General features: G+C 40.3%; 1 non-coding gene across 1 annotated transcript; it reads right to left on the reverse strand.

The window, feature by feature from the left end:
- Positions 1 to 14,099: 14,099 nt before the first annotated feature.
- LOC120068638 (small nucleolar RNA R71) lies at positions 14,100 to 14,203 on the reverse strand. Its single transcript, XR_005479275.2, has one exon. It is a non-coding gene; the product is annotated as a small nucleolar RNA R71 (small nucleolar RNA).
- Positions 14,204 to 17,308: the final 3,105 nt, after the last annotated feature.

Here is a 17,308-nt window from a genome sequence, read left to right on the forward strand (position 1 = left end):
AACGATAAACGAAGGAATGGAAATAGACAGAGAAGTGGTAATGAAAACGATCGAGACATTCAATATATCTATTTAGCGTCTGATACATGGTGTGCGAATAAAGAGATAAAGAAGATGAGATAAGATACAATGATGAAAAGAGATAGAAACAAATAGAAACATGTGCCAACGTCTTGACACCGATATGGATGGAGATTTGCTTGCCGGAATGGATGGATCGTCGTGTGGAAGGATGAGCTTCCCTCTTAGGTTTGCTCAACCGGTAGCAGGGATCTGAATATAGAGCTTCGTGGCAGGCTCTGGCAGATTAACACTGAGACTCACCTCTCGGCCTTGTCTCTTCTTCTTCTCGAATTTCTTCAGTTTAACACTTAGCTCAACCTTTTTCTCAATATAATAGCAGCAATTAGCCCTGTATCCAGTAGCATATTTTTCTGTGAATTATATGGGGTATTTATAGGTGAAGATCTTTGACTCCAGCCTTGTGGTCCCCACTTGTTGTTATGGAAATTTCGAAGATAGAGGGATATTATTCCTTCTGTTATGCAATCAGATCGTCAAATCTGCACAACCATTAGGTGTACACATGGCACAATCCTCCGCATTTACGTTGGTCAGCTGCATCTTTCGATTGAGTGTTCGCATGCGGTGTTGTTTTTATTACCGTATGCGGTTGAAAGTTAGCTCTGGATCGATTGTCTTATTGCGCCGTCAATCGTCTTTTCATTGTTGATTGATGGGTACAATGTGACAGAGATGCGTTGGTCAGTTTGTCTTGAGCCTTAATCGCAAGCAATGACTTGGTTTCCTACAAAATAGAGTAGAAATCTCTTTTCTTCCATCTTAATGATGTTAGTGGGTATAATTGTGATAATTCAAAATTATTGTATTTCTAAGCTAATTTTCATACAATTGGCACATATTTATTCTCTTTCGGTCACAATATCTAGATAAGGTAGTATAAATAACTTGTATTTCTACAAGTTATCACACCTCAAATTTAGATATATGCTTGTCCTCAAACATATCTTCTACTAAGGCAATAAAGCTCAATTCCTATCCTATATTTCTGCGTTAATTGGTTGCTCCGAATGTTACACTTAGGCACATTTCTTGACATCGCAATTTCTTCCTATCCTTGCTAATTCTTAACAAGCCCTATTTTATTCTTCTATATAACAAAATTCTGCTCAAAGATGCTTTTCTAGTTTTTTTCAAAATGGAATGTTTATCTCTTCTTGTCAAAACACTTGATATATCTACATACAGTGGTAAAAAATTTTGCGTCATTTACTAGAGACAGTTGGTCATGATTACAATCTTCGTTTTGGCCTGTCCCCACGGGTGTCATACGAACATCCAACTACGGTTGTGTGCCAATCTCAACTTTAACTCATGATAATTAGAGAAGTTGTCTCTTACACTCTTTTATTTTCTCTTTTATTGCGTTGTTCTTGGAAACCCACTTTCGTTTTGGCTTGCTCCTACGGGTGTCATGCGAACATCCAACTACAAGTAGGCTCCTTTCACAACTAGACTCTTATCAGGTTGGGAATTTTTTTTTAAGGATTTCCCTTGCGCTGACATTAGAGTTTTGCATAATTTTTTTTCTTTTTTCTTTTTTTTTTTGGAAATGAACGCATCGCATTTTCTTAAATACTGCATATTCGTTATCTTATCTGCTCAGACCTTCACCACCCCCAAATTTAAAGATGAGCAAGGTCCTCATTGCATTGTTTGGATAGACTAGACAAACACTTAGAAGAAAAATTTCAAAAAGAAGCTTTGAGCAGAACTTTGAAAAATAAAAGGTAAAGTACTGCTAAACTAAGAATTAACTAAGTGTTTGTCAGAATTTACAAAGTATGGGAAATGTTTCTAAGTATAAACATATATTACATCATAGCAACACAATGAAGAACACAAAAGTAAAAGATTAAGAACATTGCAAATTTTGACAAAGGATGATAAGGAGAAAGGCATAGGCAAAAAGTGGAGTGAATATGTACTCATTGTATTGAATATTAACAAAGTATACAAATAATTACAAATTAACGCAATACAAAATTTGTGCTTGTACAAGAATCAAAGAATTTCGTTGTTATCTTTTCGAATTTGATTCAGATGGGTGCACGATAAAAATTAACACCGCGTTTCCATTTTTCGCAAATACATTTTTGCCGAGGATGGGCAATACGCATGTACTCCCACAACACGCCCCTTAACCAAACACATTTCTGGAGGATACCTCAACATAGTGCATCTAGCTAAGGATGGGCAAAAAGCACATACGCACACGACACATCCTTCAACGCAATGCATTTGGGTGCAATGGACGCAAGGTGTCTCGTGTTAATACACAATGCACCCATCATCGCGTTATATATGAATATTTACTTTTCTTTCTAATTCATCTAAAACGCAAGTCGAAAAGAACTTTGCGGTGTTTAATGATTCATCCAATCATTCACAAAAATTTACGAACAACACTACTAAATCTAAGGAATAGAAATTCATATGAAAGTATATTGAAAGGAAACGCAGAAAGCATTAAAGACTAATTCTAATGAGCAGTAAATAGCAGAATTTAGAAGTTGGTAAAAGGAAACTGGAGAGAAAGCATGTAAACATAGATAGGGATGCTGATTGTCATATGTTTCAGAATTACTGCAATTGCTTCCCCCTCAAGCGGTTTAATCTTGCTTGCCCAAGTCAATGGTGTCCATGCGTCGTTCAAAGTTGCCTCCATAGTAATGCTTAATTCGTTGACCATTAACTTTAAATGCACTATTCCCATCTAAAGTTGTTAATTCTACTGTGCCGTAAGGAAAGATTGTCTTGATTCGGAATGGCCTAGACCAGCGGGACTTCAACATTCCTGGGAACAACCGCAAACGAGTGTCAAATAATAATATCTATTGACCTTTGGTGAATGTTTGGTCATTTATGCGGTTGTCATGCCACTTCTTGGTTTTCTCCTTATTGATCATGGAATTTTCGTAGGCGTCCCATCGCCATTTGACCAGCTGATTCAATTGCAGCTTTCGGACTTTCCCCGCACTTGCTAAATCAAACTTCAGCTTTTTACATGCCCACATTGCCTTATGTTCCAACTCGAGTGGCAGATGACAAGCTTTTCCAAAGACCAGGGCGTATGGGGACATGCTAATTGGTGTTTTATAAGCAGTCCTGTAAGCCCACAATGCTTCATCAAGCTTGGGTGACCAATCCTTCCTAGAAGTACTGACTACCTTCTCCAAGATAGTTTTGATCACTATGTTAATTTTCTGCCTGCCCATTAGTCTGTGGATGATATGCAATCGCAACTCGATGGCTAACGTTGAATTTAGTCAACAGGTTGGCAATTATGCGGTTGATAAAGTGGGAACCCTCATCGCTGATTAAGGCCCGTGGGTGTCCCATATCCAGCAAAAATGTTCTTCTTCAGAAACTTCGCCACTGTGGCCGCATCATTCTTGGTGCATGCGATGGCCTCAACCCATTTTGATACATAGTCAACCACGACCAGAATATAGTGATGACCTTCTGATGGTGGAAACAAGCCCATGAAGTCAATTCCCCAAACATCAAATAATTCAACCTCTAAGATTGTCGTCAGTGGCATTTTATTTCTTTTAGACATATTCCCCATTTTCTAACATCTGTCACATTGCACAACATGGGCATGGGCATCCTTAAACAATGTTGGCCAGAAATAGCCACACTGTAGGACTTTTGCTGTGGTCTGCTGCCCCCCAAAATGTCCTCCATATGGGGACTCATGACAAAATTCTAAAATGTGCCTAACTTCGCGTTCAGGAACGCATCGACGCAATATATGATTAGGTTTGAGTTGATATAGGAATGGATCGTCCCAGAAATAAAATTTGGCATCAATTCTTAGCTTTTTCTTCTGCTGGTAAGTATAGTCATCTGGTATTTGACCGCAAATGATGAAGTTTACTATGTCCGCATACCAGGGATCATTAATGTTTACTGCCATCAACAGCTCATCGGGGAATCTTTCCTCAATATCTTTTTCTGTCCCTTGAACCTCGCAATTCTCCAATCTAGACAAATGATCTGCGACTTGGTTCTCGGTGCCCTTCCAGTCTTGAATCTCTAGATCAAATTCTTATAGTAGCAACACCCACCGGCCCTATGATATTAATGAAGACTGCACTGACACGTTTGAAACATTGAAATATGCGTTGACGACAGCTCCGGTATTAATAGCATCGAATTGGACGCAGCGTTTTATTCTCATGTGCGACGTGAGTGATGTGGCAGTTGGAACAATGTTAGGGCAAATGAAGGGAAATTTGATACATCCCATCTCTTACACGTCCAAAACTCTGAATGACTCTCAGGAATACTACACAACCATTGAAAAAGAAATGATGGCTGTAATGTTTGGTATTGAAAAGTTTAGATCTTACCTAGTCGGTACGTCAGCCACCATATATACCGATCCCTCAGTCATAAAATTCCTGATGAGTAAAGAGGACACGAAGCCAAGATTGATAAGATGGGTGCTACTGCTACAAGAATTTGATATAGATATTCAAGACATAAATGGAACCGAGAACTAGGTGGCTAACCACCTGTTCAGGCTAGAACAACAAGAAATTCAAGATCAAGAGTGTGAAATCAAGGACGCATTCCCTGATGAAAGCCTATTCAAAGTTGAAGGCAGGGAACCTTGGTATGTGGACATTGTCAATTATTTGACTACCAAGCAATTCCCTGGGAACTTCAACTCTCAGCAAAAGAAACGGTTAATACATGACAACAAGTTTTATTTTTGGGATGAACCATTTCTATATAAGCAAGGCCCTGACTCCATAATGCGTTAATGCGTTTCGGAGGAGGAGACACAATGCATCTTAGCTGAGTGTCATGACTCTCCTTACGGAGGACATTTTGGTGGGCAGAGAACCGCTGTGAAGATCCTTCAGAGCGGATACTTCTGGCCCACCCTGTTCAAAGATGCGAGGGAGTTTGTTCGTAATTGTGACCTCTGTCAATGAACTGGGAATATTTCTTCAAGGGACACAATGCCCTTGAACAATATTCTCGAAGTTGAGTTGTTTGATTTTTGGGGTATTGATTTTATGGGACCTTTTCCCTTGTCCTGCGGCTAACAGTATATCTTGCTTATAGTAGACTATGTGTCAAAATGGGTAGAAGCAGTAGCCTGTGCTAGGAATGATGCGTCCACTGTTTCCAAGTTTCTTACCAGGAACATTTTCACGCGATTTGGAACGCCAAGATTCCTGATAAGCGATGAAGGTACGCACTTCATTAATCACATCATTTCTAAATTACTTGCAAAATATAATATTAGGCACAAGATCGCTATTTCCTACCACCCATAAACAAACGGTCAAGTGAAAGTATCCAATCGAGAAATCAAATCTATCATGGGGAAAGTTGTTAATGTAATGCGGAAGGACTGGGCACAGAGGCTGGATGAAGTGCTCTAGGCCTACAGGACTGCTTATAAAACCCCTATAGGTATGTCTCCATACTTTCTTGTATTTGGAAAAGCTTGTTACTTACCTTTAGAGTTGGAGCACAAGGCGTTTTGGGCAGTTAAGAAGCTAAACATGAACTTGGACTCTACAGACACTCAATGCAAACTTCAGCTCAGTGAGCTTGAGGAGTGGCGATTGAACGCGTACAAGAACAACAAGCTATACAAAGAGAAGACAAAGCGTTGGCACGACCAACGCATCAGTAAGAAAGATCTTGTTGTTGGCCAAAAAGTTATTTTGTTCAATTCACGTCTGCATTTGTTTCTAGGGAAGTTAAAATCCAGGTGGTTAGGACCCTTTATGATTAAGACAATCTTTCCATATGGAGTAGTGGAATTAACACGAGAGGATGGCACCAACGCATTCAAAGTAAATGACCAAAGAGTAAAGCCATACTTTGAAGATGGACTGGAACGTCAAAAGTCATCTCTTGCACTATGCGAAGCCAGTTGAGGCCCGTGTCGAAGCATCCTTGCATTTGCATTTCCATATATTCTAGGGACGCTTCCTCTGTCCTTGTCTTTTTGCATACTGTGTTTTAAAATGCATTTGGGTTTTTTGGTGTGTTTGTCTGCCTATGTTTTCAAGATTGATTGTTCTTTGTTTTTGCCATCATAAATTAGAAATTTTACTTGTTTTCTTTTTAAAAGTTGTGTATAATCGAGTTGGGAATAACGGACGCGTTAGACTCAAGTCTAACGCATGACCCAGTTGAAGGGATGCGTCTCGAGAATACAAAAGCACTCGAGTGCTTAGAAACCCAAGACGTCCTTTCAGCTTCACATTTATTACAGACGTCAGGCGCCACCTGACGTCAGCCCACTAAACCTCTCTCAGCCTATAAAACGATCGAACGATTCATTTTTTTGTTCTTCCTCATTTCCCTCTAAAGCTCTTTAAAACTAAAAAGAAAAAAAACCTAGCCTTTCCATTTCCATCACCTCCGATCTACTCAAGCTTATCTCCAGCCACAATGTCGTCTGCTTCAGATAGTCAGAACCAGACCATGAGCTTTGGGAATGACTCGCCGATAAGTTCCTACTCTTCCTCGTCTGTTTCTCTTTTGCCTCCCCCAAGCCCTAAAAAAAATCTTCAAACCCTCTGTCCAATCCAAACCTATGCACGGCGGAGCAACCTCCTCCTCCTCCCAAAGGCTGTCAAAGCCCACCACAACACCCACAAAACTCCCTTCCAAAACCTTCAAAGCCATCGCTACCCTTCCGACCAAGATCTCTCAACCAAAATTCAAAACTACCCCTAAGCCAAAGCTCAAAACACCTGCAAAACCGATGCTACGTCTGTCATCTACGGCTACCTCTAAGCCCTACACCAAGCCCGCCCTACCACCATTCATTCCTAACATAACCCCAGTGGGTGCAATGCATGACCCACTTCTAGCCTACCTTTACAACTCCCCATCTCCAGCCGTGTGTCCACCGCCTCCACTTTCAATCCAACCTTAGCAACCATAAGATGAGTCGACTTAGACGCATCTAGCCAACCACCGCATTCGCCCATCCTCATATCCTCCCTTGGGATGCCTCATACCCCAGTGGGCACCCCTCCATTTACTCCACCCATATCCCCTTCTGACAGTCTTGCGTCAGAGTGTAACCCTGAAGAATTGGCTGAATTGGCTCGACTGAACGAACAGGAAGTATTTGGAGCCATCTAATGCATCACTTGAGTTAGACGAAGCAGCGCAATACGCTATGATGCTAGAGGCAGAATTAGAAGAAGAAGATAGAGAAGAAGATGGAGAAGAAGAAGATGGGGGAATTGGCCTAGACGCATCTCAATCACGCCAAACCAACGCGAATGATGGGCCTTTAAAATCAAAGAGAGTGACAAAGAAAAGGAAATTAATATTGGAGGAAGAAGATGAGCAATATGCATCCGGCCTTGAGGATGCAATGCATGAGAGTTGCTCAAGGCACGATGCATTAGAGAAGGACTTGGAAGACTACCAGCCCACGAGGCAAGGGCGAAAGAAGACGGCTCTCCAAAGGGAATTGGAGAATGAATTGAGAGAACTAGCAAGGGAAGCCAAAGAGCACGCTGCAGGAAAACGCAAGGTAACCGACGCGTTACCTAAGAAGACCTCGAGAAGAAAGCATCAGTTTAGTGATATACTTGTAGAAAAGGGCTTCTTTAGCATCAATTTAGTGATATACTTGTAGAAAAGGGCTTCTTTCCCGAGTGCCACCCACTGCCTATATACATAACAGAAACAATAAAAGCATTGGGGTGGAGTCAGTTCTGCATTGGGCACACACGTATTTGGCCTAGCCTCGTCCGCATGTTTTACAACAGCGAGTTTGACATGGAGAAGAACACAGCTTTTGTTGATGGGGTATTAGTGCACTTCTCAGCCGACAAGATCAATGAAGTGTTCAACATTGATAGTAATTCGGATGCGGAAGGTAATCGCATCTTGGAGCAGCCAACGCCAAGTCAATTGGAAGATGCATTAAGGACGGTAGCCAAACTTGGAAGCAACTGGCAAACATCTAGAAATGGAGCAAAGATGCTAGCCTCCAGGAACTTAACTCCAGATGCGAACCTATGGTACTATCTGATCAAAAGGAGCATCATGCCTACAACGCATGACGAAGCACTGTCAAAGGAACGCATCCTAGCTACCTATTGCGTCATGCAATGTATCCCTTTAGACGTTGAAAGAATAATAAGGGATCAGATCAAGGCCATCAAGACCAAATCGTGAGGACAACTATACTTCCCATGGCTGATCTGTGCATTGTGTGAACGCGGGGGCATCCCTCTGGGAGATGATCATGAAGAGATTGATGGTTTGATAGATATAAAGTTAGTAAGGCATTTACTTCACGACTCGCCATATCAACCTGCCTTACCTACCAAGGAAGTGGCAGCCAAACCTCGATCATCCAAACGCGCCCCCAAACGAAAACGCGTCTAGATCGTGAACACAGTGATGAAGCTTCAGAGCATGAAGATATTGAAGTAGAGCTTGAACTTATGGAAGAAGAAGCGTGTCCAAGCCTCAACCTTACTATCCATGACTCACCATTGGCACCGCCAGAAGGGAGTCCTGATCAAACGCACCAAGAACAACCTCATATAGATCAAAACATCCCTTATTCTTTACCTTTGCCCCCACCAAGTCCAATTCCCAATTTTGTGCCTCTTCCAATAATCTTTGAACCAACTGGGTTAGGATCGAGCAACGCAGCAAATTTCGAAGACCCAGTTGGAAGAAATGAAGAACCAGCACCACCTCAACGCAGCGCTGACTTAGAAGAGTAGAAAACTTTTATCAGTGATCAGCTCAGACCATTGGCCGCGTCCATCGAAGGACTTCAGCAACAGAATCGGGTTCTAAGAGATTACCTAAGGCAGCAAACACGAAGGATGCAAGACCAATTTGTTTATACAACGCAATACATCAATCAGGTCTTGGTTGTAATGTTTGCTCTGCCTTCACTGCATGGCCATCTTAGAAACCCTATGCGCTTTATGGATGAAGACCCTGGAGAAGAATGCAGAGATGACGTGCTAGCACAATAGAGTTTTGGAGTGTTGGGTTAATTTTGTATTCTGATTTAATTGATGTTCTTTTGTATTTGCTTGATTTGTTTGCTTACTTCATGTGAATCTATAAAATGAGAAATTCCTATCATTTTGTTCCTTGCGTTTGACCTTAGCATACTTTATTTTTGTTCTTTAGATATTTTCTAAGTCTTGTGCATTGCCTGACCTCAATGGTATCAACTATATGAAATCTATAAGTATAGAGTAGGCGTTAGGAAAATCAACAAGGCCTGAACTTCTCTAAAAAGACTAAGTTTACTTTCTAATGCATGCAAGCTTCAAGTCTTAAACTCCTTTTGGACTCTCAAAGCCTTTTTGAAATTTTGTTTCTCTTTTAGCAATGAGGATTTAGCTCGTCTCCAAATTTGGGATGAGTATAGCTCATCTCCAAATTTAGGGATGAGGGAAATCCAAGTTAAGACGCATCAAACAAGTACATCATAAAGAAAAGGGAACAAAATAATAAAAATGTTAAATGCAACTCCTCTGCCATTTCTTCAAAAGAAAAACCTTAAAATGGCATGAGTTAAGTTGGAAAAGGAACTTAGCCATAGTTGGATGCTCGCATGACACCCGTGGGGGCAAGCCAAAACGAAGTTAAGTCTCCTAGACCAACGCGTCCCATAGAACTCCTCTATCTTGTCTAAAGAAAATATAACTTGAAATGCATGAATATTAGATATGAGTTTAGTTTTGAAGGGTTCTCACCCGTAGTTGAATGCTCGCATGACACCCGTGGGGGCAAGCCAAAACGAAAGTGGGATACCTAGAACAACAAATGGGTAAGTGAATTCATAATTTTTTCTTTTTATCCGACATTTATCTTAAAAAGAACATCTAACGCATTGCTGGTTTAGAAAAGACGAGAATGTTTTGAGAAACGAAAGGAGTTGTTGATAAAAGGCCTGCTGCATCTGAAACTGAACATTAGTCCTTTTTAGAAAAGAGTCAATCTGAGTTGCATTTTCCAAACTCTTGTCTCAAACTTATGACTGAATATGATAAGAGGCGAACTCTGCACACCTAAGACAAAGGAGATAACAAAGAATTATTTTGGAATGCTTGAGGACAAGCATTGTTCAAATTTGGGGGTGGTGATAACTTGTAGAAATACAAGTTATCTTTGCTCTTAAGTTGGAACAATTAAGGTTTTTAATGATAAATTCTCCTCATTTTTAGAAGAAACGCATGGATTTATTCAAACATTAGCAAACTCATGCAAAAGAAGTTTTATTACTAAATATCGTGGCATTAACGCATTGTATTGTAGGATCTTTACAAAAAGCTAACGCATAATCAAGAAGGTTCCGCAGGGAAAGCTTTAACGCATGGGCCATGCATCAGAGGGAGTTCAACGCAGAGAAGATTCATTGATCCAGGCTGATTGTGTCACATCACCACTTGCAAGTATGGGCACCTGCAACAGGCGGCGTCTAAAAATCTCCCGAGAGTCAGGCGGCTGACCAGGGTATGGACTTTAATGCTGACCAGGGTATGGACTTTAATGCTGCCCATTCACCAAGTGGACATGACTAACACCTATAAATAGATGAAGTCCCTCCAGAGTTCGTAGAGTTAGAAAATTATTTAGTTAAGAAATTATCAAGATCCATACTCTCTATAATTAATATAGTCATAGTTTAAGCTTTGTTGTGGTGCCAAGACAATCAGAAAGGTTGAGAACCACCACCATCCCTGGTCAGGGAGTGAAGGAACCCAAGCTTGAGAAAGACATTTCGTCCTCTTCTTATACAAGTGATTGTACACAATAGAATTGAGCCAAAGAGATACAAGAAATTGTACTCTGTGGCTTGACTCAGTTCCTTTCATCTCATTTATTGCTTCCATTTCATTTTATTGAATATTGCTTTTTGTAAAGACAATTTGCCTCTTTATAAAATTCATATATTTGATCCATCTCATTTTGCCATTGTTTATTTCTTGTTCATGTTGAATGCATTTATACTTTATGCAAAATCTCATTTCAAATGCTTAAGCTGACTTGATCAATTGGTAAAAGCATCTTTAACTTAGATTATTCGAGAGAATAACTAAGCTGCAATAAGTAGGACATCTAGTATAGCTAGAGATAGACTTACTGGTGTCTATTGCATTCTGTGTTAGACGCATGCATCCTAGAGATAGGTTTTGCATTTTATTCGCATTGAGGTGTTGAATAAAGTCTAACACATAAATAAAAGATAAAAAAATCATCCAATCTCATCCACATTACATTCTGGTTTGTGTACATTCATTTTAGACCGACACATCCATTTACATTAAACTCCATTTTCGCATGATCCATCACTCACCACTCAACTCTTTTGTATCTTCTTGCACAGGCACAACATTTTAGTGTAAATAAAATATTTCTCTCATTTATTTAGGAAAACCCCTACAATAGATACAATGCAAGGTCTGCGTTTGTTTAACTGAATCCCTGAGTTCGACCCTGGGCTTGCCAGGAACCTAAATTAGATTTACACTTGGGTCTGGTTTAGGAAAACTTGAACGTCATAAGAAGAAGTGTTGTGCATTCTATTGCATCTCTCCAATGCACTAACGCATTACAAATACTTAAACGCATCAAAGCATCAACGCATCACTTATACTTAGAAATTATTCTTCCAATTTATTTTATACAATACACTCCTAAAGTGAATCACGATAGCAACGAACAAGTTTTTGGTGCCGTTGTCGGGGATTTAGAAACAAGAATAACCAGAAATTTCATTTGTATCTGTTGTAGGAACACTTCGGTTGAGGGAGTATTACAAGCTAAGCCTAAGCTTGTGAACGTTTATGAGCAGGGAGAGCACTCCTGAACTCATATACGACCCCGAGATTGAAAGGACCTTCCGACGTAGGTGTTCACACGAGGTTTCCAGAGAAATGTGTTTCGTGGAGTTGAACTTAAGTTGGTGTTGATGTTGGAGTTTATTTGATGTGATGTGGTTTGATCTTTAATATTTGATCCTCTGATTCTCTCTCAGTTGGGTGAATATGCTTGACTTGGAGAAGGAAAGCATCGAACGTTCTTGAAGCAGAAGTCTTGGAAGAGTATTTGTGTCTTCAAAAGGTCTTCTGCTTTATAGAAGTGCAGCTTCAGGAGTCTTGGAAGCTTGAAGTAGAAGTCTTGGAAGCGTATTTGTGTCTTCAAATGTCTTCTGCCTTATAGAAATGTAGATTCAGGAGTCTTGGAAGCTTGAAGTAGAAGTCTTGGAAGAGTATTTGTGTCTTCAAAGGTCTTCTGCCTTATAGGAGTGCAGCTTCAGGAGTCTTGGAAGCTTGAAGTAGAAGTCTTGGAAGAGTATTTGTGTCTTTAAGGGTCTTCTGCCTTATAGGAGTGCAGCTTCAGAAGTCTTGGAAGCTTGAAGTAGAAGTCTTGGAAGAGTATTTGTGTCTTCAAGGGTTTTCTGCCTTATAAGAGTGCAGCTTCAGGAGTTTTGGAAGCTTAAAGTAGAAGTCTTGGAAGAGATGTATCTTCAAAGGTCTTCTGCCTGAGTGCACCTTTAGAAGTCTTGGAAGAGTATTTGTATCTTCAAAGGTCTTCTGCCTTATAAGAGTGTAGCTTCAGGAGTCTTGGAAGCTTGAAGTAGAAGTCTTGGAAGAGTATTTGTGTCTTTAAAGGTCTTTTGCCTTATAGGAGTGCAACTTCAGGAGTCTTGGAAGCTTGAAGTAGAAATCTTAGAAGAGTATTTGTATCTTCAAAGGTCTTCTGCCTTATAGGAGTGTAGCTTTAGGAGTCTTGGAAACTTGAAGTAGAAGTCTTGGAAGAGTATTTGTATCTTCAAAGGTCTTCTGCCTTATAGGAGTGCAGCTTTAGGAGTCTTGGAAGCTTAAAGTAGAAGTATTGGAAGAGTATTTGTGTCTTCAAGGGTCTTCTGCCTTATAGAAGTGTAGCTTCAAGAGTCTTGGAAGAGTATTTGTATCTTCAAAGGTCTTCTTCCTTATAAGAGTGCCGCTTTAGGAGTCTTGGAAGCTTGAAGTAGAAGTCTAGGAAGAGTATTTGTGTCTTCAAAGGTCTTTTGCCTTATAGGAGTGTAGCTTCAAGAGACTTGAGAGTCCTCTGCTTGTTAGTGAATTCTCTCTGGGTCTTCTGAGTGTAGAAAATGTTGCCTTTACAAATGAAGAGAACTTCTCTATTTATAGAGTTCTCAGGTGGGCTTCGTGGGCTTGGTTGTTCCATCGGCCTGACCCTTGGGCCCAATTAGTTAGTTTTGGGCCTGATCTGGAATTTGGGTCCAATTCAACTTTTTTTTGTAGTTTGAACTTTAAGCCCAAATAGTAATATCAAATTAGACCAATTTAATCTCATCTGATTCATCCGCGTGACGTCATAGAAATTTTCTTCAATTCAATTCGAGACATGTGTCAACTTCTAATTGGACCTAAATAGAAATTCGTCGTTAATTTAGCAAACGACGTGGTGACTTGTGATTGGTCCAAAATTTCTCATTCAATAGTAGGAATCGATCTAATCGTCGTCGAAGGTTGAGGTAGCAATTTCTCAGTCAATAGAACAGGCAACAAGAAATGGCGGAAGAATAAGCAAATCAGCAACTAGCTCAGTAACTAGCTCATGCTGCACAGAATCCAATCCTAATGGTGAATAGCAGCACGCGTCCTATGAGAGAGTACGCATCCCTTGTACTGTATGATTTCTCTCCAGGAATCATCTACCCAATGCCAGACGGGACCAGATTCGAGATGAAATCTGTAATGCTCCAAATGCTTCAGACTGCTGGACAATTTGGAGGTGGTTGTGGCGAAGATCCTCATGCCCACATGAAGTGTTTACTAGAAATGTGTAATTCATTTGTGATTCCTGGAATCACCCTAGAGGCGATCAGGCTATCTTTGTTCCTCTATTCTTTGTGTGATGATGCAAAGCAATGGGTGAGCTTACCGAAACCTGATGAAATCACCACCTGGGAGAAGTTGGTGGAAAAATTTATGCAAAAATACTTCCCATCTACCACCAACGCAAGGAGGCGTTGAGAGATTATGAACTTTGAACAAGAAGAAGTTGAGACCTTAAGCGCATCATGGGAGCGTTTTAAGGGATTGGTCAAGAATTGCCCAAACCATGGACTACCTCTAACTATTCAAATGGAGACATTTTATGGAGGATTGAATAGAGCATCACAGATGGCAGCAAACGCAGCAGCGGCTGGTGGACTTATGGACAAATCTTACACTGAGGCTAAAGAGATATTAGACCGCATTGCTAAACACAACATGGAATGGGTGGACGATACGTATGATGGAAGAGCTGACAGGAAGAAGAGATCTCAGAACGTTAATTCTATCGATTCTAATGCAATAGCCACACTTTCTGCTCAAGTGGCTATGATGACCAGCCTTCTGCAGAACATAACGCTAGGAAACGCATCAAATCAGCAGAAGGTGAATCTGGTAGAAACGTTCGGGAAACCTATGGTTCGCTGTATGGGCTGTGGAGATCCTCACTCCTATGCGGATTGCCCACAGAATCCTTATTTAGTATGTTTCATTAAAAACAACCCGTTTTCCAATACATATAATAATCCTGGATGTATTATCAGAATCCTTATACATATTTCTTGGATAGGAGGAAATCATCAGGAGCACCACCCAAGGGCGAACCAACAGCAAAGGAATGGACCGCCGCCCGCATTTCAACAAATGCATCAGCCACATCAACAACCCTTTAATAGAGGAGGACATGCATCGAGCTCAGGATCTCTGCTTGAGAAACTATTGAAGGAATACATAGCCCAGAATGACGTGTTGTTGAAAAGCCAAGCGTCGTCTATTAGAAACTTGGAAATCCAGGTAGGGCAGATAGCGAGTGAGTTGAAAAACAGGCAGCCTGGAGTTCTACCTAGCAATACTAAAACACCTAGGAATAACAATGGGAAGGAGCAATGTCACGCGGTGACGTTGCGAAGTGGAAAATCTCTTGAAGAAAGAAGAATGAATCCAAGAAATAGCAGTCCTTCAAAAAAATGCATCACACATTCAATGGATCAAGAAGAAAGAACGCTTGGGACTACAAGCCATTCAGAACCCAGTACGTCTAATGCGGGAAAGCCTGAGGTGCCGCTGAATGCACCATTCCTTAGGCATCTGATGAAGAAGAATGATGAACAACAATTCAAGCGCTTTCTTGAGCTCCTAAGGCAGTTGCATATCAACATTCCACTTATAGAGGCCTTGTAGCAGATGCCAACATATGTCAAATTTTTTAAGGACATTTTGACGAAGAAAAGAAGAGTCAGTGAGAAGGAAGTAATCGTGCTAACGTAGGACTGCAATGCGTTAGTAAGCAACAATCAACCAAAGAAGCAGAAGGACCCTGGGAGCTTCACAGTTCCTTGCTTGATAGGAGGATTGGATGTGGGTCATGCGTTGTGCGATTTGGGAGCTAGCATTAATCTCATGTCACTCTCAATTTTTAAGAAACTAGGAATTGGCGAAGCACAACCCACTTCTGTTACTCTTCAGCTTGTTGATAGAACAATTATGTACCTAGAAGGAAAGATTGAAGACGTTCTGGTAAAGGTTGACAACTTCATATTTTCAGCTGACTTTATTATCTTGGACTATGAAGCAGATAGGGAGGTACCAATTATCCTTGGATGCCCCTTCTTAGCTACTGGGAAAGTTTTAATTGACGTGCATAAAAGAGAATTAACTATGCGCGTAGATAATCAAGAGCTGAAGTTCAATATGCTCAACACATTGAAGTTCCCAGATAGTGAAGATTGTTAACTTAACAGTATTGAGTTGCCTGAAGAAGAGACCCATGTATGTAAGGTCCTCACGTTGGAGAATATTTCATCAGCTTTGTTGATTACCATTCAAGGTATGGGCATATTTGCCTAATGCACCAAACGTACGAAATATTTGAGAAGTTCATAGAGCATAAGGCTGAGGTTGAGAACCAATTAGGTAAAAGGATTAAAACACTTCGACCAAATCGAGGTCGTGAGTATATGGAATTGGAATTCCAGAACTATTTGATTGAACATGGAATCCAGTCTCAACTCACATCCCCTGACACACCTTAGCAAAATAGTGTGGCAGAAAGAAGAAACAGAACCTTGTTGGATATGGTTCGTTCCATGATGAGTTATGCTCAGTTACCAAATTCTTTTTGAGGACATGCAGTTGAAACTGCAGTGTACATTTTGAACATGGTTCCCTTGAAAAATATTTTTGAAACACTTTACGATCTCTAGAGAGGACGTAAAGGAAGTTTACATCACTTCAGAATCTGGGGTTGCCCAGCACATGTGTTGGTGCAAAATCCTAAAAAGTTGGAACGTTGCTCAAAAGTATGCCTATTTGTAGGCTACCCAAAAGAAACGAAATGCGATAATTTTTACGATGCTTAGGAAGATAAGGTGTTTGTACCAACAAATGCAACTTTCTTGGAGGAGGACCACATGAAGAATCATCAACCTTGTAGTAGGCTAGTAATAGAAGAAATGTCTAGAGAAACGACGAATGCATCAACAAGAGTTATTGACAGAGTAGGTCCATCAACAAGAGTAGTTGATGAAACTAGTACTTCACATCCTTCTCAAGAGTTGAGAATGCCTCGTCGTAGTGGGAAGGTTATGCAACAGCCTGACTAGTACATGGGTTTAACTGACTCAAGTCATCATATCAAATGATGGCTTAGAGGATCCATTGACTTTAAAAAAAGCAATGAATGATGTGAACAAAGACAAATGGATTAAAGCCATGGACCTTAAAAAGGAATCTATGTATTTCAATTCAGTCTGGGATCTTGTAGATCAAATGAAGGGGTAAAACTCATAAGTTGCAAATGGATCTACAAGAGAAAACGAGACCAAGTTGGTAAGGTACAAACCTACAAAGCTAGACTTGTGGCAAAAGGGTTTACCCAAAGAAAGGGGGTAGATTATGAAGAAATCTTCTCTTCGATTTCCATGATTAAGTCAATTAGAATACTCTTGACCATAGTTGCATTTTATGATTATGAAATATGGAAAATGGATGTCAAGACAACCTTCCTGAATGGTTATCTTGAAAAGAGTATCTATGTGTTTCAACCAGAAGGGTTTATTGAATAGGGTCTAGAACAAAAGGTTTGTAAGCTTAATCGATCCATTTATGGGTTGACACAAGTATCTAAATCCTGGAATATGATATTTGACAATGCGATCAAATCTTATGGCTTTGAACAA

Source organism: Benincasa hispida, chromosome 12 (genome assembly GCF_027475165.1).
Source record: "Benincasa hispida cultivar pf3 chromosome 12, pf3_genome.v1.1, whole genome shotgun sequence".
Classification (NCBI taxonomy): domain Eukaryota; kingdom Viridiplantae; phylum Streptophyta; class Magnoliopsida; order Cucurbitales; family Cucurbitaceae; genus Benincasa; species Benincasa hispida.